This window comes from Scyliorhinus canicula, chromosome 18 (assembly GCF_902713615.1).
Source record: "Scyliorhinus canicula chromosome 18, sScyCan1.1, whole genome shotgun sequence".
Lineage (NCBI taxonomy): Eukaryota > Metazoa > Chordata > Chondrichthyes > Carcharhiniformes > Scyliorhinidae > Scyliorhinus > Scyliorhinus canicula.
In genome coordinates this window covers 63,051,180-63,066,835 of record NC_052163.1, presented here as the reverse complement: position 1 = coordinate 63,066,835, position 15,656 = coordinate 63,051,180, and positions in this window count along the sequence as shown.

The following is a 15,656-nucleotide window of genomic DNA, read 5'->3' as shown; positions in this document are numbered from 1 at the left end:
AAATTCCACTAAATTAGTTAGGCACAACCTCCCTTTATGAACCCATGCTGCGTCTGCCAAATGGGGCAATTTCCATCCAGATGCCTTGCTATTTCTTCCTTGATAATAGATTCCAGCATCTTCCCTACTACCAAAGTTAAGCTCACTGGCCAGGAGACTCCTGTCTCATTACACAGGACCAGATCTAGGACCGCTTGTTCCCTCGTAGGTTCTATTACATACTGTTCTAGGAAACTATCACGAATACATTCTATAAACTCCTCCTCAAGGCTGCCTTGACCGACCTGGTTAAACCAATCGACAGGTAGATTAAAAGTCCTCATGATAACTGCTGTACCATTTCTACCTTTAGCCCCATTAGCTTGCCCATCATTACCTCCTTAGTGATAACAATCATCTCAAGGTCCTCACCTGTCATAGCCTCATTTCTATCAGTTACTGGCATGTTATTTGTGTCTTCCACTGTGAAGACCGACCCCAAAAACCTGTTCAGTTCCTCAGCCATTTCCTCATCTCCCATTATTCAATCTCCCTTCTCACCCTCTAAAGGACCAATATTTACCTTAGCCACTCTTTTTTGTTTTATATATTTGTAGAAACTTTTACTGTCTGTTTTCATATTCTGAGCACATTTACTCTCATAATCTATCTTACTCTTCTTTATAGCTTTTTTAGTAGCTTTCTGTTGCCCCCTAAAGAGTTCCCAGTCCTCTAGTCTCCCACTAATCTTTGCCACTTTGTATGCTTTTTCTTTCAATTTGATACTCTCCCTTATTTCCTTTGATATCCACGGTCGATTTTCCCTCTTTCTACCGTCCTTCCTTTTGTTGGTATAAACCTTTGCTGAGCAAAGGTCGCTTAGAAGGTTCTCCGCTGTTCCTCAACTGTTTCACCATAACGTCTTTGCTCCCAGTCTACCTTAGCTAGTTCTTCTCTCATCCCCTTGTAATCTCCTTTGTTTAAGCACAAAACACTAGTATTTGATTTTACCTTCTCACCCTCCATCTGTATTTTAAATTCCACCATATTGTGATCGCTCCTTCCGAGAGGATCCATAACAATGAGATCATGAATCAATCCTGTCTCATTACACAGGACCAGATCTAGGACCGCTTGTTCCCTCGTAGGTTCTATTACATACTGTTCTAGGAAACTATCACGGATACATTCTATAAACTCCTCCTCAAGGCTGCCTTGACCGACCTGGTTAAACCAATCGACAGGTAGATTAAAAGTCCTCATGATAACTGCTGTACCATTTCTACATGCATCAGTTATTTCTTTGTTTCTTGCCTGCCCCACCATAATGTCACTATTTGTTTGCCTATAGACTACTCCTATCAGTGACTTTTGTGCCTTAATGTTCCTGATTTCCGCCCAAATGGATTCAACCTTACCCGCCATAGCACCAATGTCATTCCTTACTATTGCCCGGATGGCATCCTTAAAAATAGAGCTACACCACCTCCTTTACCATCCACTCTGTCCTTCCGAATAGTTTGTACCCTCGGATATTCAACACCCAGTCGTGACCATCCTTTAACCATGTTTCAGTAATGGCCACTAAATCAGAGTCATTCACGATGATTTGCACCATCAACTCATTTACCTTATCCTGAATACCATGAGCATTCAGGTAAAGTACACTTATGTTGGCTTTAAAAAATCTTTTTGAATCTTAACACCTCGATCAGTAACCTCTCCTAAGTTATATTTCCTCTTACCTTTTCTCCTAATTTTCCTTGTTGTTGAACCCATATCTTCATGTAACAACTTGCCGCGTCGCTTACCATTTATGTTTTTACTTTCCGTTTTATTCCTTTTAGTATTACTGGGCCTATTCACTGAGCTCCCCTCAGTCACTGTACCTTGCACTGTCGCCCTTTTTGATTTTTGACTATGGCTTCTCTGCCTCACACTTTCCCCCGTACTGCCTTTTGTTTCTGCCCCTGTTTTACTACCTTCCGACTTCCTGCATCGGTTCCCATTTGAGTTGTGCAGCCTCCCTTTAAGAGGCGCTGGAGTTGATGATTGCCAAACAATGCTGCTGGGCCCCCTTGCTGTGCACAGTCTGGGGAACAACAGGGCACATCTTGAACCACTCAGCCCACTGCTGCTACCAGTCAAACGCAGTGGGTTGACAAAAATGATTTTCTGCCAATCTCAAATTGAACAGGCACAGGGAAATCTTCACCCCACAGCTAAAGGTTCAATTTCTAGCCCCATAGTTGTTTTTCAAACATTCTGCAAAGTTCAACTCAAAATATTCATATTTTGGGATTCAAAGATGACAGGTTGTGTTAAGAGTTTTGTAAGAAGAACTGTGATGGGAATTCAACATCTCAAAATCATTTGACATCAGCTTGGCGATGAAAGTTCATTGTAATTCCACTGGAGTAGTCTTTTGATGCTCAGTCCTGAAACCTGTCTGGGCCGAGCATGGTACTCTCAGTGTCTCCTGCCTTTGTTGTGTTATTTATATATTAAAGCTGAACTGAGTAACCATCCAATTCTCCTTGTCTTTGCTCTCATCTGTGTCATTTTATAACCTTTTAAATCCGGCAGTGGCAGCTGGTGCAGTGACCGTGTCCTTTGTCTCGCAAGTAATGCCCCTTATCTTTCTTTTAAAGTCGGGACATAATGTTGTGGGTTTGTGGTGATAACCACTGTAGATATGTGTACTTGCAGTAGGGGGATGTATGGCTGTACCTGTAATACAGGTTCCTCCGGGAAGCCCCTGCCGGCTAGCTCCACCCACAGGGAGCTTGTGTATAAATATGCGTGTGAGTCACTGAGATCCTATTCTACAGTTACAGCCAGAGGAATAGCATCACACAGCAATAAAGCCTTGATTGTACATGTCTCTCGTCTTTGTGTGCAATTGTTAGCGCCACAGGGTTGTCTGCAAATGAAGTAAAAAGCCTTCACACACACTGAAGTACTGTCTCCAAAGAACGAAGGAACTAAGATAAAAGCACATTACTGCGGACGCTGGAATCTGAAACAAAAACAGAAAATGCTGGAAAATCTCAGCGGGGTATGACAGCATCTGTGTAGAGATAGTGGAGCTAATGTTTTGAGTCTGGATAACTCTTCATCAAAGAAGGAACTAAGTTGCATTTGTATAGAACTATCGAGGACATCCCCAAACAGTGAATTCTGCTCCCACAGCTACCTGGACTGCACTTCCTCACAACCTGCTTCCTCAGAAGGAATCTATTCCATTCTCCCACATCTGTTCAGGCGACGTAACCATCTTTTAATGCTTCCCATATACATTCCTCAAAGGAGGACTCTCACCCATCCATTCCCTGGCCCCCGACTGAGTCCGTCCCATTTCCCACACTTCTACTTTCACCCTTCTGCTCCATCCCAGGACCATTATGGGTTCTCCTAGTGCCTCTCTCACTGCCCACCCCACCAGCCTCCATATTCAATGGATCATCCTTAGCCATTTTTGCCAGCATGGTGCCAAAAATGTCTTCCTCTCCCCTCTCCTTTCAACATTCAAAAGGGACAATTCCCTTTGCGATATCCTTATCCACTTCTCAGTCACCAATCGCGCTCCCCTCCCCCTCCCGCAAATACCCCCTCCATTTCCACCGACCTATTTCTATGCAAGCACACGTGCTACAACGCCAGACCTTTCATCTCTTCCCTTCTCCCCGAAGATCCCAAACAATCATTCCAGGTGAAACAGCGATTTACTAAAACCACTTTCAGTTTAATATACCGTATTTGCTGTTCACAATGTTCTCTCCGCTACATTGGGGTGACCTTTGTGGAATCACCATTCGGTTTGCAAACATGAGGCTGCCCTTTCTGTCCTTGGCCTAAAGAGGCTCAATACTAGTTTGAAAAGCAACTACCGATCTTACAAAAAAACATACAAATTCGGAACTGCAGCATTGAGACCTCTCAGTTTCTGAGAGCTGCTTTGTGGCGCTGCCATTGACATGAAAATCCACCATTTGAGGTGATGTGTTCCTTCGGTTCCTGAGCTGCATGTCTCCAGGATCATCTTCTCCCTGGATGTCCATGATGTGAGAAAGGCCCAAAAGATAAGTTCTCACTTCTGCATGTCACGTTGATCCAGACGCATGCGGATCTGGAGTATTTTCCCAAATCCGCCATGGTGGAAGAACCTGAGGGAGAGTCACACTGGCATTAAACTGATTTTTGGTCCTCCGCTGGTGTCAGACCTGCTTCGGAACTTCAGGGTGTGGGTAGGGGGAAGAGAGGAAGTTAAGGTGTGGGTGGGAGAGGAAGGTCTTAAGAAGGGAATGTGAAGCTGCGGGTGGGGGGGGGGGGGGGGGGAAGAAGCTGTCAGTTGTGTGAAGCTGGGAGGGAGGGAGCCCGTAGGATTGAAGATGTCGGGGGAGGGAGGGATGATGGGAAGAAGGATGCAAGTGGGGAAGTAGGTGTAACGGGGAGGAAGGAGTAAAGGGGCAGGGGGACTGTCCAGGTGACTGTGCAAGGGAAGGGTATGTGGAGTCAATAACTACCTCCTGAGGAGTATTACAATCCTGAACCAGACCCCAACAGTGCCTAGGCTACTGGACCAAAACTACAATACTTTTGTTTATTTGTAAGACCGTGTGGTAAGAATGATTCGCTCCAGGAGTGATTGTTGCAGAGATAGGGCTTGGATATTTTTAAAACAAAACTTGATTATGAATACAATATTGAACCTTTTAACATCACACCCAAAAAAGAACTGCTTACAATTATACATTAAACACTACTATTAAGTTCCCCATTAAACAACAAGAAAAGAAACATACAGCTCTCAACAAGAAAAGAAACATACAGCTCTCAATCTACTTTACTGTGGGAGAATGGTGGACTCAGCGTCAAGCAAATCAAAATTCATCTCCTCACTCCTAAACTTTCTCCAAAAACTGTGCTTCTCAAAAGCTTTTCAAACTGTTTCGCTGCATTTGTTGGCTCCATTCACCAATAACGTCATCTCTCCAAGCTGGAAAAACAAATTAGGCAGGATTCTCCCGTACCCAGCGGGGCGGGGGTTCCCGGCGGGACGGAGTGGTGTGAACCACTCCGGCGTCGGGCCACCCCAAAGGTGCAGAATCCTCCGCACCTTCAGGGGCTAGGCTGGCTCCGGAGTGGTTAGCACCCCGCCGGCCAGCGTGGAAGACCTTTGGCGCCGTGCCAGCCGGGGCCGAGCGTACTCCGCCGGCTGCCGCGTGTCCGCGCATGCGCGGGAGTGTCAGCGGCTGCTGGCGTCATCCCCGCGCATGCACGGGGGGGTTCACCTTCGCGCCGGCCATCGCGGAGGCTGACACGGCCGGCGCGTAGGAAAAGAGTGCCCCAATGGCACAGGCCCGCTCGCGGATCGGTGGGCCCCAATCGCGGGCCAGGCCACCGTGGGGTCACCCCCTGGGGCCAGATCGCCCCAGGGTAAGGGACCAACTCTAATTTACGCCGGTGGGACCTGCATACAACGGGTGGGACTTCGGCCCATTGCGGGTCAGAGAATCACCGGGGGGGCCTCTGTGAGCGACCGGCGACAGGCGCAGCGCGATTCCCGCCCCAGCCAATTTTCCGACGCCGGAGAATTTGGCGGCCGGTGGGGGCGGGATTCACCCCGCCCCCCTACCGATTCTCAAACCCGGCGGGGAGTCGGAGAATCCCGCCCATTATCTTTGCAGCTGTAAAGCACATTGGGCGCGATTCTCCGCACCCGCGAAAAATCGCGAAACTGTCGTAAAAAACGGGCGCGTTTTACGACGGTCGGGAAGGGTCCATTTCCCGACGTATTCACTTCCGGGAAATGGGCTAGTTACGCGGCCGCGTCAATCACGTGCGCAATGACGACGGAACGCGGCGACGACACGATCACGCCCACGTGACGCCGACCGACGCCGTAAAAAGGCGCGGGCGAGCACAAAATCTGTCGGCCATGATGTCGGAGTCCAGGAGAGCTGCACCTCGTTTTGTGGAGGCCGATGTCGAGACTCTGCTCGATCCTCCGCCCGCGGAGAGGGCATCGCCAACCTGCCAGCGCGGTACGCCAGGCCTGGCGTGAGGTGGGTGCTGCCATCAGTGCTGTGGGGCAGAACCCTCGCTCTGCAGAGCAGTGCCGGAAAAAGCTACACAACCTCACCAGGGCTGCCAGGGTAAGTGCCATGAGGGTGCCCCCTGGTCACAACCATCCCTCCCCCCCCTTTACCTAATCACCCACCTCCCCCCCGGCACGGGGGGTGGAGGGGGATTGGGCCAGAGTTATTTGAGGATGGTTCACAAAGTTGTCACAGACCCAGCGCTCTGACCCCGTGGAGAGATGCAATCGTCTTATGACAACTTGACCCCCAAACTGTGCCAGTATCTGAACGGACTGCTGATACTTGCCGTAGTGTAATGATCTAGCTATGTACCCTCCCCCAACAGGCCAAGTCTGCTCACAACAACCCTCTCCTCCTCCTCCTCCTCCTCCTCCTCTGTGCTGGCACCACTGCCACTGGCTTCTCCCTCCGCCTCCTGCAGCAGGTCATCTCCCCTCTGCATCGCGATGTTGTGCAGCGCACAGCAGACCACCACAATGCGAGCGACCCTTTCGGCCTGGTACTGCAGGGCCCCTCCGGAGCGGTCCAGGCACCTGAATCTCATCTTCAGGAGGCCAAGGCAGCGCTCCACCACACCCCTGGTTGCTGAATGGGCCTCGTTGTATCGTGTTTCCGCATTGGTCTGAGGCCTCCGTATAGGCGTCATCAGCCAAGACCTCAGCGGATAACCCCTGTCACCTAGCAACCAGCCCCTCAGCCGGGGGGGGGGGATGTCCCTCAAACACCACAGGGATGAACGACTGCGCCAGTATGTAGGAGTCATGCACACTCCCTGGGAACCTTGCAGAGACGTTCATGATCCTCATGTGGGGGTCGCATACCACCTGGATATTCATGGAGTATGTCCCCCTTCTGTTTGTGAACACATCCATGTCCCCTGCAGGCGGGCGCATGGGGACGTGAACACAATCGATTGCCCCCTGCACCCTCGGTATCCCGGCCACGCTGGCAAATCCACGAGCTCGTGAGTCTTGACTTGCTTGGTCCTCGGGAAAGGTGATGTAGCGGTCCGCGATGGCATAGAGGGCGTCGGTCACATCCCGGATACACCTGTGGACCGATGACTGGGAGATCCCGGATAGGTCCCTGCTCGGAGACTGGAAGGAGCCGGTAGCATAGAAGTTAAGAGCGACCGTCACCTTGATGGCAACCGGGATCACGTGTCCTCCCCCCGTTCCACGTGGGGCGAGGTGCGACAGGAGTTGGCAGATATGTATCACCGTCTGCCTACTCAGCCGGAGTCTCCTCCTGCCGATGATGTCCGTCATTGTTAGGAAAGAGACCCGGACACGGTACACCCTCGGCTTTGGTCGTCGCCTCTGGCGCCGTGGCTGCACCCTCACTCTCTCCTCTTCCTCTTCCTCCTCCTCCTCCCCATGCTGCTCGACGACTGGCAACTCCTCGGCCCTTCCCTCTGCTGCTGCAGCTGGCCCTGCATCCACTGCGGGTTGTGGGTGTGGATGCTGCTCCATCACCAAATGCAGTACAGCGGCCCCAACCACTGCGCAGAACATAGGCGTTCTGTTCACATACATTGTGCTAACCTACAGAAGGGTGGTGGGGGCAGAGAAAGGGGACATGTTAGACGGAGGTTAGTCGACACCTCGGCAGCTGCCTGCCACGGGATACCAGTGTGTCCCGGTGGCCTGGTCGCGCTGTTGACACGCGGGCAGCCTAACCCCTGGTCACTTTCTGCATCCAACGGGCAGTTAACTATGTCCTCCTCACGGGTGCGTCAGTGGCCTGTGTCCGGAAGCCACAGGGCAACCAGCGGCCGTGTCCTCGTCACCTGCACACCATGGCATGCTGGCAGACATTTTGTTACGGGGTTGGACGGCTCACTCGCTCACTCTCTACCTAACCCCCCCCACTCCCACTCCCCCCCCGTCTCCCCCACTCCCCCCCCGTCCCCCCGTCTCCCCCACTCCCCCCCGTCTCCCCACTCCCCCCCCACTCCCCCCTCCGTCTCCCCCACTCCCCCCCCCGTCCCCCCGTCTCCCCCACTCCCCCCCGTCTCCCCCACTCCCCCCCGTCTCCCCCACTCCCCCCCCACTCCCCCCTCCGTCTCCCCCACTCCCCCCTCCGTCTCCCCCACTGCCCCCTCCGTCTCCCCCACTGCCCCCCCGACTCCCCCACTCCCCCCCGTCTCCCCCACTGCCCCCTCCGTCTCCCCTAATGCCCCCCCCGTCTCCCCCACTGCCCCCTCCGTCTCCCCCACTGCCCCCGCTCTGGACCCCCCCTCCCGTTCTCAGGGATGCCTTCTCCGTTGTGGCCAGACTCGAGCGGTGTGCTGAGCGGTGCACTGAGCGGTGCGCTGAGCGGTGTGCTCACCTCCTCCAAGCTGTCGTCAGCCAGCACGACTGGTTGACAAACTTAAATAGCAGGTGTGTTTCACGCCGTGCAAATAGGGCGCGATGACGTCAGGACTTCGGCCCATCCGGGACGGTGAATAGCGGGGGGGGGCTATTAGTGGCGAATCTGGTCGTGTCAGGGGCGTGAAGGAGGCGTTTGTTGGGAATGGCGACTCCAAGATTTTGCGGGGTTCGGAGAATAGCGGGAGGGCGTCGGAACAGCGTCGCCGTAAAAATTTACGACCCCCGCTATTCTCCGCACCGTCGTGAGTGCGGAGAATCGCGCCCTAAAACTCTCCAGGGGCTTTCCCAGTCAAACCACAGTCCACTAGCTCAGGCTGAAAAATACATTCCTTTGACAAATGGGGGGATGGAGGGAGGAAGGGAAAGGCCTCACAAAGCCTATATAATGAGTTTGAAAGACAATACTAGACATATTAGTCAGTGACAGTATGAATATATTTACATAAAATACAGTAGTTTACACACGTGCAACTACTTGTGATCAAAGTTCTCTATTTTTCTTGGCCCACTGCTTCTTCTCAGCCCTGCTGGGATATCCGCAGCAGGGGTGGAGGCACCCTCTAGTATTGTCGGCCGTGTTGCCTTTGACGACTCGGCTGCCATCTTTTGGAGGGCTGAGGTCTGGAGGTCCCCGGCTGACTTTGGCTTTCCACCATTGGACCAGCAGCTTCCTCTATGGTGACAAAGACAAAGTTAAAGGGTGTAATGATATGTATACATGTTGATAACTAAATGGTTCATTATAATATCTAGCTGTAACACTACCACTGAGGGCACCACTAGATCCCCCTAGAAGTATTAGCTCCCAGAGGATCTTGGTCTCGTTCAACCCAGGAATGACTAGACAGCAGCAGTGCATGATAGATAGATCACAGCATACACGTGTAGTTTTGAATCAGTTAATACATTAATATTTAATTACTTGATTACTAGTGATAGTTCTGTAGAGTGTCAAACTCAATTATAATTAATCATTACTTTAATAAATTAGTTTGCTTTAAGTTGAAGACTCGTGGTTTCTTCAGGATCACACCATCAGACCTTTCTGGATATACAGCAGCTAGGAACGATACATATTACTGAACCCAGTAATATAACAAAGGGGTCACAGGGGAAGGGGAATTGGAAAGATCGGACAACCTCTGAGAGTTCTGAGTGGATGAACAGCACCTCCTCCCTTCAGTGTCCGAGGGCTCTGGCCTGATTCCTCGAGGGGAAGATGCACCTGGAGGGACATCGAGCCCCGTTTGCCTCTTGTGTTGTCATTGCATTAACTCAGCCATAGCAAAGGTTGTGATGGAGTGCAGGCCTGCGCACATCTCCATCAGAAACTGGGTGTTTTGCTGGACAAAGGTCTCCATGACGTCCTCTACCCTCCTCATGGAGACCTCGATGCGCAAACATATTGACACCATTTCATCATAGAGCAGGCGGACAGACTCCTCTGACCTATGTATCACTCTGTTGATGGCATCCAACAGCTGTTTGACTCTCCACAATGAGTTGGACGGTCGTTTCCTGAAACTCGTCACTCAATTGGGGCCTCACAGATGCCTCTTCCCCAGCAGTCCTCTGAGGGCAGGGGAGCTCGACTGAACTTGCCTCCTCCTGCTGCGGACATGCATCCGTGCAGTGACCACCAAGTTACAATACACCCTCTTGAACTACCACTCATAGCCACCGAGGTGTGTTCCTGAGCTGGTGGACATGGTGGTAAGTGCTGTGATGCCTCTACAAGCATGGATCTCTCCTCATCCGCTCCCTCCTGGCTCCATTCTGGGCTCGGGCTGGAATGGGAGTGCTCCTCTTCTTCCCCTTCTCTTCCTCCTCCTCCTTCTCCTCAAACCTTGGTCTCTTCCTGGAGGGACCTGAAAGTGAGAAAGGAGAGTGCAAGTGACAGCATCGGCGGTCTCCAACATGGAGGCACATTTGACCCTGAGGTTTTTATTGAATGGATTACAAGGTTGACGGTCAAGGCCAAGAACCCCATTGCTAATGGCTCTTTCCTGCTTGACTACCATGATCTCCAAATCCTTCTCCTCTATCTCTGTGAGAGCCCTCAGGTGTGGTCGCCCCCGCTCCCCTCCTCTCCGGTCTTCCGCCCAGTTGTGAAGAAGCTTCTACTGCCCAAAGAAGATAATGCTTGAGAGGAGTTCCGTGTTACATCGGTTGGACCGTTGGAATTTGTTTCATTCCTCCCCTCAGAAGGGTACCCGGTAAATTTCTCGAAATCAATTGCTCGAAAGCTAATTGCTCGAAGTCAGTTGATCGAAAAATTATTTCTCGAACTATCAATTGATCGAATGATAGATTGCTCGAAAAGCAGTACTTCAAAAAAGGTATACCCAAGATTAACAAGGTTCATTACATAAAAAAGCAACTAATAAAAATCAACAATTACAATTCATAATTTTATTAGTCTTTACAATTTATAAAAAGTTTAAAAGATTTTAGTAAGAAAAAAATAAAGTTAAAATTCAGGATTGCCAATATATGTTGGCTACTCCATTAGTATGCAATATTGTGTGCAACACCTCTTAAATATTCTTCTACATTTCCCGTTTCGTTATATTTTGATACAATATCCTGTAATCGTTGTGCGCAGTCATGGTATTTTTTTCTGCTCACAGCTGTACTCACACCTCCCACAAATTGTTCGATTTGCAACTCGTGTAAACTTTGCTCTCGCTTTAAGCCATCTATAAACTTCCAAATCGACGGATGACAAGCACTTAGTTGATGTTGGAAACTGTTGTGCCATCCCTCAATAAAATTGTTCGTTTTCGGCAATCCTTCTTTGACGTAATCGAAACAGTTCCACATTTCATGTTTAAATATAGGAGTACGTCTACGGTTGCGTCTATACGGCCGACCAATCCACGTATCTTCAAAGTAATCCACTACTCCTTGAAGTTCATCTGGAAAAATCTCATTTTCAGTTAAAGATTCAAATGTTGCCACAACATTGGGTATCGGTATAAATGCCAATGCAGATAAGAGACGAGCTTTAAAAGCAAATTCGGCATTGGTGTCGTATATAAGCTTTAGGCCACTTCCTTGAATTTTTCTGTAAAGGGTTTGACAAAAATGAAAAAAACACCCACGACATTTAGACATTGGAAATTCTTGTTCTATGGCCTTAACCATGGCCATTTCAAAATCAATCATTATTGTCAATGGCTGGAATATAGGGATTTTTTTCTTTTAAAGCCATCAGGCACTTCCTATACGTTTCTTCAGTCTTGTTAGGTAGCAGTGCATATACAAGGGGTATAACATTACCTGATTTCACACCATGTATTGTATACAATTGAGCAAAAATCGAGGGCACAGTTTTAAATGTTCCATCAGCATACCAGTGCTCTGAACGTACTAAGATATCGAGATTCTTTTGGGTTGCAAAAATTAATATACGACCATTTGTGGGACCAGAGTCATAAATAAGGAATAACTCTCCTTTGCTGGTTTTTGTAAACTCTTCAGGGATATCATGATCGAGGTAACTAGTAGGCAAAGCATGTCCAACATTCTTTCTTGCGCGTGTATTGCGTATGGTTCTTTTCATATTTTCTACTGAAGGGAGCTTCACAGCTGCAGCACCACTTACCTCTATTGAGGCACATGATACAATATATTGCGGTGTATCTCGACTATTCATCGCATGTTCTTTCACTTTCTCCATTGCTTTAGTAGCTTCAATTCCAGCAGCGTCTCCTGCATGGTTGTGATTCCCACTTTGTTTCGTGATACTATCATCAATTGTGATAACACGCGCACAACATTTTCTTGTTTTGGACATTTCACATTTCCAATATATCTTATTGTTCACCGCTTTGTCCTTAATATATAGGTGACCATCCAAACACAATTTCTGCTTCCTTTTTCGCTCGCTATGAAACTTATATCCATCTTGAGGGTTCGAGGTTTTCAGAATTAATAGTATTTAGCAGTGGTGTTTATCGGTTAATTATTTATTAGTTATCGTTTAAAGAGTGAATTGCTTTGAAAGAATTGGTAATTAACGTTTAAATATTTATTAGTGATCTTTTAAAGAATGAATGTCGGCTTTCGAGCAATCTGTCTTTCGATCAATTGATAGTTCGAGAAATGATTTTACGAGCAATTGACTTCGAGCAATTAGCTTTCGAGCAATTGATTTCGAGAAATTTACCTGGAACCCCTCAGAAGATAGCCCAAGTCTGTGTGGCAGGTCATCACTGGTGTAATTTGGGCAGAGGTTGTGGACCAGCTGCCTCCAGAGCACTGAGTCCATCCACACACCAGGGGAAGGCCAGTACACCCATGTGATTTTCGAAGGCTGCTCGTTCCCTCTGCACCTACGCCATGTTCCCCCCTTCCCCCTACACATTTCCCACAACCTGTTCCATGCAGTTTCCCATGTTTTCTGAAGGATGAAGGAGGCAAAGTTATCGCTCCTCTGCTGCAGGAATGCGCTGACGTGGGTCTGTCAGTTGATGTGTAGGGTAGGCTGGGTCTATGTGGACTGCGTTTGATGCAGTGTAGCGAGAGACAGACTTCCAACACTTGATGAGATGCAACACAATTTTATTTAATATCTAACTATTTTACATGTTCAACTGTGGGTTGACACTATGCTGACTTGACTGGAGACCTGAGGCTAGCTTGACCAGACTAACTGACTACCACATGGTGTTTGCACTGGCTAATGCTCACAAGCTCTGACTGTCTCAGAGGCTGGATCCCAAGAGAGCAGGAAAACTGATACCCTCTGGCCTTATAGTGGTCGTGTCCTGTCTGGTGATTGGCTGCTGCGTTCTGTGTGGTCACTGTTCATCCTGTGTGTCAATCACTGCCTGTCTGCACTCCATCATATACATGGATGTATATTATTACATCAGTCAGGACATGCCGTTGCCACCAGTCCTTGACCCCTGACATTTCGGACTCTGTGTGGATTGTGTGACCATCAATGAGACTTACCCTGGTGGAGCAAAGAACAAAGAACAAAGAAAATTACAGCACAGGAACAGGCCCTTCGGCCCTCCCAGCCTGCGCCGATCCAGATCCTTTATCTAAACCTGTCCCCTATTTTCCAACGTCTACTTCCCTCTGTTCCCCGCCCGTTCATATATCTGTCTAGATGCATCTTAAATGATGCTATCGTGCCCGCCTCTACCACCTCCGCTGGCAAAGCGTTCCAGGCACCCGTGGCACTCAGGCGTAAAAAACTTTCCACGCACATCTCCCTTAAACTTTTCCCATCTCACCTTGAAATCGTGACCCCTTGTAATTGACACCCCCAATCTTGGAAAAAGCTTGTTGCTATCCACCCTGTCCATACCTCTCATAAGGTTTTTCATCCTCATGCGACACTTGGTTGCCAACCTCCTGTGTACCCCCAGAGCAATTATGGCATCAGTCACCTGTGCCCATGCTGGGTTGGTTTCCCTGCTGGGCCTCCTCCACCCATCAGTCGGTACATAAGAGCATGAGAACTAGGAACAGGAGTAGGCCATTCAGCCCCTCGAGCTCTCTCTGACATTCAGTACAATCCGGGCTGATCTCCTCTCTGCCTCAACTCCACTTTCTTCCCGTTTTCTATAGCCCTTCAACCCATTGCTCATTAATAACCTGTCTATCACCTCCTTAAATTTACTCAATGTCCTGGCATCCACTGCACTCTGGAGTAGTGAATTCCACAGATTCACTACTGTTTGAGAAAAGTAATTTCTCCTCATCTCTGTTTTAACTGTTATGGTGGCACAGCAGCACAGTGGTTAGCACTGTTGCTTCACAGCTCCAGGGTCCCAGGTTCACAAACCCGCAGATCCCGCAGTGTAGCAGCTTGCCTGCCGGCTCTGCCCCCAGACACGTAATCGCCTCGTGCTGTCCGTGGGGGCAGCCATCTTCAAACCCGCACAACATGTGCGACTCAGGGGGGCCGCCATCTGGGCCACCATCTTCCTCGCTGCCCGACACGTGCGGCCGACGGGGGCAGCCATCTTGGGACCACCTGGCACCTTCGGCCACGCCGGCTACCCACGACTCAGCGCGGTCACCATGGACCAGTCATGACCCAAACACTTCCGTAGCTCCATGATGACTGTCCGGGTAAATGGACACGAAACACATTGCCTGTTCGACTCCGGGAGCACAGAGAGCTTTATTCATCCAGGCATGGTAAGACGCTGCTCGCTCCCAATCTTCCCGGCGCTCCAAAACATCTCCCTCGCTTCTGGGTCGCACGATGCAGATCCGGGGGTGCACTACCGCAACCCTAGCAATACAGGGCACCGAGTACGCCGATTTTAAGCTATATGTACTCCCCGACCTCTGCGCTCCTCTCCTGTTGGGATTGGATTTCCAGTGTAACCTCAAGAGCCTAACTCTGAAATTCGGCAGGCCCCTGCCCCACTCACCGTATGTAGCCTCGCGACACTAAAAGTCGACCCTCCCCCACTCTTCACAAATCTCACCGCCGACTGTAAACTAGTCGCCACCGGAAGCAGGTGGTACAGCATTCAGGACAGGACTTTTATCAGGTCCGAGGTCCAGAGACTATTACCGGAGGGGATCATCGAGGCCAGCAATAGCCCCTGGAGAGCTCAGGTGGTGGTCGTCAGGACCAGGGAAAAGAACCGGATGGTTGTAGATTACAGCCAAACCATAAACCGGTACACGCACCTTGATGCGTACCCACTCCCCCGGATCGCAAACATGGTTAACCAGATCGCACACTACCGGGTGTTCTCCACGGTGGATCTAAAGTCTGCGTACCACCAGCTCCCAATCCGCCCGGAGGACCATCACTACACGGCCTTTGAGGCAGACGACTGCCTCTTCCACTTCTTCCGGGTCTCCTTCGGCGTCACAAACGGGGTCTCGGTCTTTCAAAGAACCATGGACCAAATGGTGGACCAGTACGGGCTGTGGGCCACATTTCAGTACTTGGACAACGTCACCATCTGCGGCCATGATCAGTAGGACCACGATGCCAACCTCCAGAGATTTCTCCAAACTGCCCAAACCCTTAACCTCACTTACAACAAGGAGAAATGTGTTTTCCACACAACCAGACTAGCCATCCTCAGCTTTGTCGTGGAAAATGGGGTTCTAGGACCTGACCCCGACCGTTGCGCCCCCTCCTTCAACTCCCCCTTCCCCACTGCCCCAAGGCCCTGAAAAGGTGCCTCGGGTTCTTTTCCTATTACTCCCA